The sequence below is a fragment of the Giraffa tippelskirchi genome, chromosome 4 (assembly GCF_054371585.1).
Source record: "Giraffa tippelskirchi isolate mGirTip1 chromosome 4, T2T-mGirTip1v1.2.pri, whole genome shotgun sequence".
Lineage (NCBI taxonomy): Eukaryota > Metazoa > Chordata > Mammalia > Artiodactyla > Giraffidae > Giraffa > Giraffa tippelskirchi.
The window spans coordinates 27,548,153-27,556,351 of record NC_137278.1 but is presented as its reverse complement, the minus strand read 5'-3'; the positions used below and the strand labels follow the sequence as shown (position 1 = coordinate 27,556,351).

The 8,199-nt window shown below is 47.4% G+C and overlaps 1 long non-coding RNA gene across 1 annotated transcript in view; it reads right to left on the bottom strand.

Annotated features, from left to right (window-relative positions):
• Positions 1 to 325: 325 nt before the first annotated feature.
• Positions 326 to 8,199, bottom strand: part of LOC145546555 (uncharacterized) — a 90,701-nt gene continuing 82,827 nt past the window's right edge. The window contains exons 4-5 of the long non-coding RNA XR_014083022.1: positions 7,232 to 7,386; positions 326 to 1,776 (exon numbers count right to left, since the gene is read on the bottom strand). This is a non-coding gene — a long non-coding RNA (uncharacterized LOC145546555). The remainder of the gene's footprint in view (positions 1,777 to 7,231; positions 7,387 to 8,199) is intronic.

Here is an 8,199-nt window from a genome sequence, read left to right as displayed (position 1 = left end):
TTGTGAGCACTGATCCTCAAGCCCCCACCCTCAGAAGAAGGACTGGGATCTCCTCCTTAGGGCCCTACTTGCTCACAAGGCACCTTTGTGCAAATCAGAAAAAGCCGGCCCCCATCTTTCAGAGGCAATTCTGGCTTGGCAGGCAGACAGAGCCTTTGCAAATTAGAAAAAGGTGCCCCTACCTTCAGATCACTGGTCTGCAAACTTTTTCTATCAAGGGCCAGGTAGTAAATATTTTAGGCTTTGTGGGCCAGAACGACTCTGTCACAACTCCTCAACTCTGCCATTGTCACACGAAAGCAGTCAGAGACAACACATCAACAAATGGGTGGAGAGCTGTGTTCCAAATGTTTTTATTTCTAAAAACAGGCAGTGGACCTGATTTGACTCACGGGCTATTGTTTCCCAGCCACTGCTCCAGGTGAACGCAGCCCAGCACCAGGGCTTGGTAAATGGGACACAGGCTAAAACCCATCCAATGTTCTTCCCTTTGACTAGATGCTCTTGTGCAAAAATTACAAAATCCTTCGTGGTGGCCCTTCTCTGAATCCTCAAGGTCTGGGAACCTTAGGGGACAAACTTCTTAGACCGTGAATGGACCACCCCAGTGAGTCTTAGCATCCTTTATCCCCAACTCTTTCCTGCTCCCATGGCCTCCAGATCTTATGGTGAGGCCAATTAGAAAGTAAGTCCCCTACAGACCCAAAGCCTCTTCCTCATTCCACTGAGCAGCCCCAAACCAGTGAACAGCACTGGGCATGGCTTTTAAAAACAGACTTCTATTTACCCGAAGAGATAAAGACAAGCTCTATGAAGACAGAAAATCTAGCAGGGCCAAATCAAAGGGATTCTTGGATGAGCAAAGCTGCCTGCCTCCTGAGACCTCTTCTTTGGCAAAACACCAGTTAACCAATCAATAACTGGTTGGAGTGGAAGATTAAGACAGTTGGCAAAAACAAGTTATTTCTGGACGTTTTCCAGTTTTTTTTTCAACCAGTCTTCCAATTACAATTAGAATATAGCTGTGGTTTCACGCAAACTCTGAATAGTCCACAACCTTGCAATGCAAGCAAAGTCTACAGAAAATCCATTTCTTACAGCACCAACGAGCAGCCAGGGCAGTGGTTCCCAGCAACACCGGTCTGACTTTAAGTGGAATACTTCGTTATATTACTCACCCTTCATTTGACCTTCATAAATATCAAAACCTTACCACCCTCCATCCTGACATTTAATTCTTTCCTGTCATCTAATGAGGTCACATTTGGTTAGAAGGTCACTTGTCATTCACAACGCTGAGAGAGACATATCATTTTAATGAAGCTCCTAATTCAGAGGGTAATGAAATTGAGGACAAGATTACAACACATGCTTGCCGAGAGACAGTAGAGGCTTTGGATTTAGCCAGGCCTTTGTGGGATCATACCAGAAGAATGAAAAATAACCGAGTAAAGCTGGCATTCCTGCGTAAGCTGTAAAGCCTGGCTGCTGTCATTCTAAATTCAATTATCCAGAAGAAAGTGTGGATGCATGTTAATATATTTTACAAGGTCCTATAATTTATCATCCTTTGTTTTTCTTTATGAATAACAGATTTTTCCCTCAGCTAAAAAGCACATCAGGGGTTGGGTGGATGAGAGAGACACCAAGAGCCACTTGCTTTTTCTTCACTGGAATGGAAGGCCATACAAAGTCTTCTCCCCAAGACAGGCTGGCAGAGAATTGCTAGGAAGTCCATGGCAGAGACCCGGGTTGCAGCTGCAGCCACATTTCAAGCTGGGAAAGGGAAATGAGGCACATGAAATGCTCTAAAGAGCAATGGTGGTTGACAGGGATGCCGAGCCCTACTCAAACCTGCAGAAAATGAGGATGGAGACTTTCTGAGCAGCCAGAGAAACTGTCCAGACACCACCCAGAATTCAGCCTAGACTGATAAGCCTGCATAGAAGGCTAAGGATGGATGACAAGCATACAGGGTGGTTGGGGAGAGCAATGCCCTCTCAGATTGCTTGTTCCTGATGCACCACTGGATTCATCTCAGAACTCAGTCATCATCTCAGAACTCATGTCTCTAGCAGGAACCAATCTTTGCCCAAAGACCACTGACAGCAATGCTTTCTACCAAGCCCCCAACCTCTCACTAACACACATATGGGGACGAGCTTCCATACTGTTTCCCAAGGCCAATATCACCCTTTGGTTTGGCCAGGAAAAAGGGCACTATGTTGTCACTGATGTGAATCTAGTCAAAAGTACCTGCCTTTGGTGTGAGAGCATAAAGAAGGGCTGGCAGCTCTGTTCTCAGACAGAGACATGCAGAACAAGCTCTGGAGAGGGGAAGGGATGCTCCCACTGGAGCTGATGGTGGCCTTCCTGGGAAGGGGAAGGGGCTGCAACAGGAAGGACAGGGGGACATTAGACAGACCACGTGCCGGCCAGGTGAGCTTCTCCCCCAGGGATCGGGGGAGACTCTCTTTTCCAAAGATGAACGCAACAATCTTTGCCACCCACAGGCTTTTCTGCAAGTTGATCTTGGCACTCTCCCACTCCCTTGAGTCCAGGAGGGCTCTTGACGGCGCTGACAAGTCGAACGTGGTGGAAATGGCACCAGGCCAGTTTGGCTTCCTGCCTTTGGCTCACTGGCTCTCAGGATGCTTTCTCTGGGATCTCAGCTACCTTGCTGTGAGAAGCCCAGGCCACACGGAGACGCCAAGTGTACCAACTCCGTTAGAGTCGACACCTCCACTGAGCTCCCAGCTGATGGCGGCACCATCGGCCATCTGACGCCAGCCGCAGAAACGACTGAGCTGTGTTAGACCTCCTGCCCAGCTGAGGCCTCAAACAACATCAGCCCCAAGCACCAGCTGAGTGCAATCACATGTGGGACTATAGCGGGAAACCAGGCAGCTGAGTCTGGTCAACCCACAGAACTTTTGAGAGATAATAATAAACTCTTCTTTTAAGCCACTGAGTTTCAGAGTGGTTTTGCTGCATAGCAATAGTTAACCAACATTTAGGTACAGTATGAGCCCTGACCAATCAGAATGGATGCTAATGGGCAGTAGGAATGGAGCAGGGTCTTAGAGACCTCCTTCTGTGCCAGATGTTTACCTTCTAATTCCCAGAACGTGAGGTCCTGCGATGACTGGGGGAGGGGCGGGGCGGCAGAAGGGCACTCAGGGAGACAAGGGGACAGGGGCCACAAGTGTTTCAGTATCTTAACAGTTACGGACACATTCACAAGCATCAGCTGGCATCATCACTGGCATCCCTCATCCTGGAATTCAGACCCTCATCCTTTCTGGGCTGCATCAGATATGGGAAGGCAATCAGTGCTATTCCTGGGAGTAAAGAGCTTCCTGAGAACTCAACACTTTCACCTTTTTAGAACTGTTTTCTATCCACAATCGCATTTGGTCTTTACAATGGGCCCAAGAGGCAGATGTCACTGGCCCCCACTTGACAGGTGAGAAAGCTTAAGGTCCAGAGAAACTGAGGAGGGAAAGAGGCAATCACAGGAAGTGTACTGGTCAGGATATTTTATTTCTTGTTCTGATGCCACCTCAGTTTGGGACCTCAAGCCATTGGTCTGCCTTCTTGGAGCCTCCTCACCTCTAAAGTGAAGGAAGTAGAAAGACGATTTCCAAGGGCACACCTGGCATTACCATTCTCTGACTCTGTGACTTGCCTGAGGTCACCAGGAAGGGAACAGCAGCATCAGGGACATGGTCTCAAGGGCCCTGACTCCTTGTTCAGTGCTCATGTGACTGTCTCTACAGCTGCCTTTAAGACACCTCAGTGCCATCATGCAAAGTGGCAGCCCACCCCTCTCCCTAGGCCCTGGATGGGAGGATGTTTCTAGGTCTAGAGCCAGAGAAGAGTTTCTCTGCATGTGCCTTGGGCCCTGGGCCTTCTGTTCTAATATCCAAGGACAAAATCTCTGGAGGAGGTATAGGGTTGAGCGGGGAGAGAAGGATGGGAAGAAAGATGAAGTAGGGGGTTCATACCGAGTTTCAGCCAGGTCTGCCCAGACCAGCTCTGAGTAAATCCTGCAGCCACCACACAGGAAGCGGCTAATCGGGGGCAGACACTGTCTCATTCGGAGGTCCAGGGCCCCTGTCTTGACATGGACCTAAGGCAGCATTGGCAGGTGATGGATCTCTCCTGAGATTGTGTGGTTTCCAGGAAAGCATTCCAGAACCTGAAACCAGCTTCAAAGGAATGCGTCTCTGCTCACTCCCGCCCTGGCAGGGAACCAGCCTGGGGCACCTTATTCTTATTAGAGCTGGAGATGTCTTGGACACTAAGCTTGAAAAATGCACCAAGGATTCTGACACAGATGGGGAATGGTGTGGCTGTGCAGAAAACCCCGTTGTTGGCAGCACTAGACTTTCTCTGAAAGATCTTTGTGGCAAGTAATTTAACTCCTTTCTAGCTCACATTTTTCCAGCTTTGAAATGGAAATGAGAAATTTCTTTGTCTCAAAACCTTCTTGTGCCTGGGAGGCTGGATAGGGCAGAGGGGGAGCTGAAGCTTCCATTACCTGCTGCAAGGGGCAAGGTACCAAATACCGCAATCAAAGATGAGAATCTCCAGGTAAGAACAAAGAAGAGAGTCCAAAGTGGGACTGAGGTGAGAATTAGGTTGGAGAATCTGGAAAGATCAGGTTGGAATGAGCAAATGGTAGTGAACAGAAATGTGGACAGATTCTGAGGAGGGCACCAATACCCACTGCTCCTCCATACCCTGTGAGTGTGTGTGGAGATAGAAGGAGGGGCCATTGGGTCATTAAAGCAACAGGGAAAGAGACAGGTTTTGCTTTAGTGTCTATTTACTCTCATCTGAACCTGGATGTGAGGCTTCCAGGGGGTGCCCCATCTTGTGATGACCAATCTTATGTATCAACTTGACCATTGCACCCAGATACTAGGCACTCAGTACTGCTGTGATGGTTCTTTTAGACACAATTAACATTTAAATCAGTAGATTCTGAGTAAAGCCGACTGCTCTCTCCATCATGAGCCTCACTCCAACATTCTTAAGAGAAAAAAAAGGTTGACGTTTCCCCAAAGAAAGGAACTGTGCTTCCAGACTGCTTACAGGTCAAGACTGCAACGTCCACTCTTCCCTGGGTCTCAAGAGTATTGGCCAAGTCTGCAGATTTTGGACTTGCCAACCTGCATAATCACAGGAGCCAATTCCTTAGGATAAACCTGCCTCTAAATATCTATATTTAAGTCTAACTCTAAATTCTATATCTATCTATATATCAGAAGAGGAAGAAAGAGAAGAAGTGATTGGGATGAAATCAGATTTGTGGTGAAGTGGTCTGAGAGCAGGTGATGAGAGCCCTGTGGCAGGCTCGTTTATCAGCACCTGGGTCTCAACACACCTGGAAAATGCAGTCATTCCACGAAGGCCTACTCCTTGCCTTCCTCTCCTCCCTACACATTTTTCCCTGGTTGATCTCACCTGACATCTCCCATGTCCTCTTCTTCAGTGATTCCCAGATCTTTGTCACTTATCACTGGCCCTGATCTCTCTGCTGAACTCTAAAATTGTATCCCCACTCCTACTGGACAACCCATCTCAGAGTACCATTGATACATCACACTCAACAAATATAATCTGAACTTACCATTCCCTACCTCGCCACCCCTAAAGAAACCCTGATACTCCTCTTGATGAAAGTCATTACCATCTACCCAGTTTCCCAAGCCACTAATTTGAGAGTCAAGGATAACTCCTTTCTGCACTCCCCCACTCACCCGTTCAATAATCACTAACTCCTGCTGGTGTCACCTATGAGGATATTCCCAGTGATAAGCTTACTGTCCTAATTCAGCACTCATCTCTGGTCTAACTACTCAAACAGCCCCCAATCAGTTTCATTGGTCCCATCCAAAATCTACCAGGAGGATGCCCCAATTTTCCCCCTTCATAGTTAGATTCTAAAAAGCAGCATTTTTCCACTCCTCAGGGTTGATGATAATATGCTAGTGTGGACATATCTGATTCAAGGGTGTTTACTTCCAAGGCATTTTCAGCCAGGCTCCAAGCAACTTGTAGATGCATCATTCTTACATTCTCAGGTCCACTTGGAGCCTTTGGTCAATCTTCCCACACCAAACTAGACAGCCTAGCCAGCATCTTCTTCCATTCAACTCTATCAGAAGGCCCTCCTGGTCACAAGAAGGGAGGCAGAGACAGGTTCCCCAGGTGACCTGGGTGGGCTTCAGGGCAAAACTGTAGTGTAATGTGCCCTACGGGTAAGCCGGCCTGGACCATCAGCACCTTGGAGAGCTCTGACCTCTGTTGGGGAGTGAACTGGACCAGAGTCCTGGATTCTTCTGGGACTGGTAACAGGGAAGGACAGGGTTGATGCTGTACATCTCATCAACCAGATACCCAGCCTAACGATTTCAGGGATCTGAAAAATATGGATGGCCCTGAGGTCAGCCCAGACTTGGGTTTGGGGGGCTCAGATGGCCCAAGGGAGGCAGATGGTCATGATCCTGAGTCCCGGCCAAGCCAGTTTGATGCTGAAGACTAGTGCTCCCCAAGGTTCTGTCCTCAGACTACACAGGCTTCAGCAGCTTTCATCATTTCATTTCAGGTTAATTGCCAATGAAAAGACAGGTCACCTTTGGGAGTTACCTCATCTTTCTCAACTACTTGTCATTTGCTCTTTGTTAGTGGAGCCCACCTCTTCTGTTCTCACCATGAACTTTCCAGCATCCTCTGCCCCAGCACCAGAGGATGAACTAGGAAGCAAGGTCTTCAGGGACATGGAGGCTTCAACTGACCTCCAGCTCAATGTGGCAGGGCCTTATGCATTTTGGGGAGAAGATATTGCCTCTGGTCGCATGTTTGGGGAACTCTGAGACCAATACATTAGGTTCATCTCCAGGGCTGCTCTTCGCTCCCATTTGACCAGAAGCCTCTAAGCCAGGACTAGATGGAGGGATGGAGCTTCACGTGAAGACAGCTATGTCTGGACAGTCACAGAAACTGCCTTTGCTCTCCAGAGTTAACGCAATTGCTTCTCTACTTGCCTTTGCTCCCTCAGCTCTAGCCCTGTGCTCTCTGTGTGATGACCCTCCTGAGCTCCTGCTGCTGAGTTGTCACAGCATCTGAGTTGCTGACAAAGTATTTCCCATTCTCCAGGGTCCCATCCAGTTTTCACAGCAGCTCAGAGATACAGAGGGGCTTTTTTGTCATCCCTGCTTACCAACAAGAAAGCCATGGAGAGCATAGGTGACTTGTCTAGACACACAGGACTCTTGACTCCAGCTAGTTGTCCTTTATAATTTCTTAAAAGCATCCAACAGACCAGGACCTCACCACAGTGCTGAGAAACTCTGCAGCATGGGCTTGTAACATCACCTGTGAAAAAGCAAAATGAAAGAAAACTACCTTTTGAAGATTATGCTCATCTGCCCAAGGTCTGTCCAAGTTCATCTGTTACTCAGTCTCTTCTTCAACCTGAGCACAAGCTAAGCACTGTCTCCAAAGCACAAGCAAAAACCCAGTTCACTGGAAGCTTGTCAACAGCTTCCTCTGAGATTCTTAAGATTTCCTGGGGACATTTCCACCTCCTTACCCTTGAAGGTCAACCAAGGCTTCAAGAGAAAAAGCATTCCTTTTTAACAAAGACTCACAGGCAAACATTGTTGATCCCTGTCTATTCTGTCAAGCTTACCTTTTCATATACAAAGTCTTTAGAAAGAAGATTTGAATCCAATAGAGAAAGAGACCTTCAGCTTTGCCTTCATCTCCAAATGCCTGAGAGATGTGGCCATAAAGGGAAGATGTTCCCAAATAGCCTAGGAAATTATGTTGGAGGGGCTCATTCATCCACAGCTGTGATCAAACAGCAGCTGAAATGATGCACGTGTTGGTCTCAATGGATAACTTTCTCCTTTAAGTTTGCTTGTGTTGCATTCTGTGTTGCATCTTTAGCTGTATCTTTATCCATACAGGACCAGCTACAACTCAAGGCTCCATGGGTACCCCATACTGAAGACCAATAAGTTCAAATCTGAGTCAAATGTAACACCATTCAGAATGAGCAAAGGTGGTTTATAGGCACAGATGCCTTTTTCTCTAACAAAGAAAAAAACTCTTTTGTTTTTATTTGATTACTTTTGTGGTCCAATTAGAATTTTGCATCGCATAACAGATGTGCTCTTGGAAGTA